The sequence below is a fragment of the Mandrillus leucophaeus genome, unplaced genomic scaffold (assembly GCF_000951045.1).
Source record: "Mandrillus leucophaeus isolate KB7577 unplaced genomic scaffold, Mleu.le_1.0 Scaffold7, whole genome shotgun sequence".
Taxonomy (NCBI): Eukaryota; Metazoa; Chordata; class Mammalia; order Primates; family Cercopithecidae; genus Mandrillus; species Mandrillus leucophaeus.
Window position 1 is genome coordinate 7,016,197 of NW_012107585.1, and position 3,819 is coordinate 7,020,015.

Here is a 3,819-nt window from a genome sequence, read left to right on the forward strand (position 1 = left end):
AAAAAAAAAAAAAAAAAAGGCTACCTTGTCTGAAGTTTGTATCTGACTGACCTCTTGCTGGCCACTCTACTCAGTAGACAGCCTCTAAAGAAAGAGGAGGGGCGCTTAATATGCCAATCATGCTTCCACTTCGTTGTGATTGGTCAAGCTTATAGGGGTACACAGCCACCCAAATGACATAATACATCAAGAGAAATGTCTAGGCCAGGCACAGTGGCTCACACCTGTAATCCCAGCACTTTGGGAGACTGAGGAGGGTGGATTGCTTGAGGTTAGGAGTTCAAGACTAGCCTGGCCAACATAGTGAAGCCCCGTCTCTACTGAAAATACAAAAATTAACAGGTCATGGTAGCGTACACCTGTGATCCCAGCTGCTCAGGAGGCTGAGGCATAAGAATCGCTTGAACCCAGCAGGCAGAGGTTGCAGTGGGCCGAGATCGCGCCACTGCCCTCCAGCCTGGGCAACAGAGTGATATTCTGTCTCAAAAAAAAAAAAAAGAGCAAGAGAGAGAGAGAGAGATGTAAGCAGGAATTTTTCTTGAAGGTTTTTCCCATTACCAGTCAGGAGCAAAATAATTATCTTGAGGTTGATTTCCTTTGAGGACTCTCAAAAGCTCACTTCTGAATTTAAGGAAGTAAAAAGACACAGTTCTCAATTATCATGGCTCAAAGAGCAGAAAGGAAAAGTGTGGACAAACAGAAGTTGCCGCTAACACAAACTCCCTTCCTCCATTTATATCATTTCAGAGACAGAAGGGGGTCTCTCCTGACCCGTTCACTTCACAGGTGAAGAAATGAAGGCCCAAAGAAAATTAGAAAGTGGCTTTCAAGACCAGAGTCTCTTATATAACACCATCCAGAGAAAGACCTCCCTCCAGGGACCTAGGCAATAGCAGCTTTAAGCATGTTCAAAGGGCCAGACCAGTGCTAAGTCTGCTGTAGACATGATCTCACTTATTCCTTTAAACAGCCCCATAAGGTGGGGACCATTGTTCACCCACTTAATAGATGAGGAGACTGAGGCGCATTGCTGCGAGGAAGGGAAAGGACCTGGATCTGACCCCATAGCCAATTGGAGCCTGGGCTCTTAACCACACCGCTCCAATGACTCATGCCAAAGACGAGAGGAGGATGCCAAATGAGGCCGGTGACAAACTCAGGCTGAAGCAGAAGAAAATTAAGCGTCCCTTACTACATGCTATAAATTCTGTATTCTCAGTTCAAATCCAGTTTCAAGGTGGGTAGGTACGGTTTGGATAGCCAGGTTGCTGTCTGATCTGGCAAGGGCCAACTGTAGAACCAGGAGGCCACAGTTAGGACATGATAACGTAGTGGGTTCCCTCCAAACACTATGAAGGCCACTGTCCTGACACCTTTTACAAATTCCTCTTTTGACACTTGCAAAATGCTTCTTACTTCTCTATTTCCCTAAATCAAATTTCCTATAGTTAACCAGTGCACACAATTATTCAACATCTGCTTTGTATTAATAGTATGCTGGACTGTATATAAAATACAAATTATGGCAACCCTTGCCTGACAGAATTGCCAAGTTAAAATTTAGCATTTACATTGTGCTTTTGGGTGGCCCTCCCTCTCTCCCTCCGACCTCATCTTCTAGTGACCCTAAGAACTGAATCCTCTCCCAATTCCACTGGGCCAAGCCTTACTTATATTCTTAGAAAGAGCTCCCCAAAACTGATGCCACCCAGTCAGTTGGATCCAGAACTTTCACCATGTGATGTGGAAATAAACAAAAACAGATGGAAGCCAAGTCCTCCTCCATCACAATTGTCACTCACTTCCCTGCTTTCTCTCTGGGTGTTGTGTACATTTCTGATCTGCCTATCAGACTGAGAACCCAGAAATGACCCCAGGCTGCTGAGAGGTTTTGCAAGACTCAGCGTGTCAGGCAATGTGCGAAGGTGAAGGGAGGAGGCAAGACAGGAACACTACGATGTTCGGAGTTAGTCACCAGCCTCTCCATGCCCACTTCTAGGAATGGGCATGAGGAGGGCAGACTGTGCAGCAGCTGTCCCCGTGGACTCCGGTTAACCTAAGCGGAGGGGCTCTCCAGCATGAAACCCCTTTTCCTTGTGCCCATGTCACAAAGGCCACAGCTAAAGCTTGGGAACATCATTTTCCAGAGGCTCAGGGCAGAGAAACAGAAAGGATCCTTTTAATGTCGAGACCAACGACAGGCTGGTACCCTCCTGAACCAATGGACACCATTTGTAAACATGACCTTAAAGAGGGAACAGAAGTGACTCACACCTGTAATCACAGGCTTTGGGCGTGGATCACTTGAGGTCAGGAGTTCAAGACCAACCTGGCCAACATGGTGAGACTCTGTCTCTACTAAAAATACAAAAAATTAGCCGGGCATGGTGACGTGTGCCTGTCATCCCAGCTACTCGGGAGGCTGAGGCAGGAGAATCGCTTGAGCCTGGGAGGCGGAGGTTTCAGTGAGCCAAGATCACGCCACTGCACTCCACCCTGGGCAACAGAGCAACACCCTTTCTCAAAAAAAAGTAACAGAGCAGGACGCCTGCATAGGGTTGTTTCCTACACAAGTAATAATTTATGCCTAACAAGCAATTGAGAATGCACGCTTCAGTTATTTTACTATTATTTTACCATTTGTCTCTGCTCTTCAGGAGACTTGCCCCCCTTCACGGCAAAAGCAGAAGGTCTTTTGGAAAGTTATTTTTCTAACACAATGTAAATGAAAGGAACTTTCTAACCACTGAACATAGGATTCCAGGGCTACCTGGATAAAACTGTAATTTGAACAGTGACAGTAGGACAGACCAGGGGCTACAGTGATTTCTCTTAAGGAAATTCCTAATGTTACTTAATTGCTTTTTGCTTTTCCCCTGGAGAGTCGTTCCACAAGCGTTTAAAAACCACATATATTCATCATAAGAGTCCTCTAAATAGACGGAGCTTTCTGTTAAGTGGGAATTCTTCTCCTAATTATGTCTCCTTACGTTACCAAAAACAACCCAATAAATATTTACATTCACTGGAAGATGTGTGACTGTGCACAGGATTTTTTAAAATTAACTAATTTAACAGGTGACTGGCATTGATCTGAGAAATGTTTTTCCACCAGTCACCCCATTCCCAATGCCTCTGCTGACCTTAGAAAGTTACTTCCCTTCTCTGTTCACTTCCCTACCAAAATCCACGCTAAGGCTCAGCGAGGCAATTTGAACCACACAAGTGGGTTCACTTTATAAACCACCCCCACATAAAAACATGAGAAGCTAAATATATGTAAAATGCCAGCCTAATTCTGGCCTATAATCAAGGCTTTGTAATTTAATGATTTTTTTTTTTTTTTTGTAACAAGATAAAATCTCCCTCTTGGTTTGCTTTCTAAACAGGACACCAATTCCATTGTCTAGCCCATCCTCCTCCAAAAAAGGACCTTGGAGAAATAAGATCTAAAGTTCTGTGGACGGTAGACTCAAAACAAAAGCCCAAATCCAAAGGTTATTCAAAATGAGATGACAGATCGGGCGCAGTGGCTCACGCCTGTAATCCCAGCTCCTTGGGAGGCTGAGACAGGCAGGTCACTTGAGGCTAGGAGTTCGAGACCAGACTGGTTGACATGGTAAAATCCCGTCTCTATTAAAAATACAAAAAAAAAAAAAAAATTAGCCAGGTGTGATGGTGGGCATCTGTAATCTCAGCTACTTGGAAGGCTGAGGCAGCAGAATCGCTTGAACCTGGGAGGCAGAGGTTGCAGTGAGCCAAGATGGCACCACTGCACTCCACCTGGGTGACAATGAGACTCTGTCTCAAAAAAAAAAA

The 3,819-nt window shown here is 44.9% G+C and overlaps 1 protein-coding gene and 1 long non-coding RNA gene across 2 annotated transcripts in view; both read right to left on the bottom strand.

Moving 5' to 3' along the window:
* Positions 1-3,819, bottom strand: part of KDM2B (lysine (K)-specific demethylase 2B) — a 176,172-nt gene that overhangs the window by 46,499 nt on the left and 125,854 nt on the right. The gene's annotated exons all lie outside the window — the stretch shown is intronic.
* The window catches only part of LOC105527934, a 17,654-nt gene that overhangs the window by 853 nt on the left and 12,982 nt on the right, over positions 1-3,819 (bottom strand). The gene's annotated exons all lie outside the window — the stretch shown is intronic.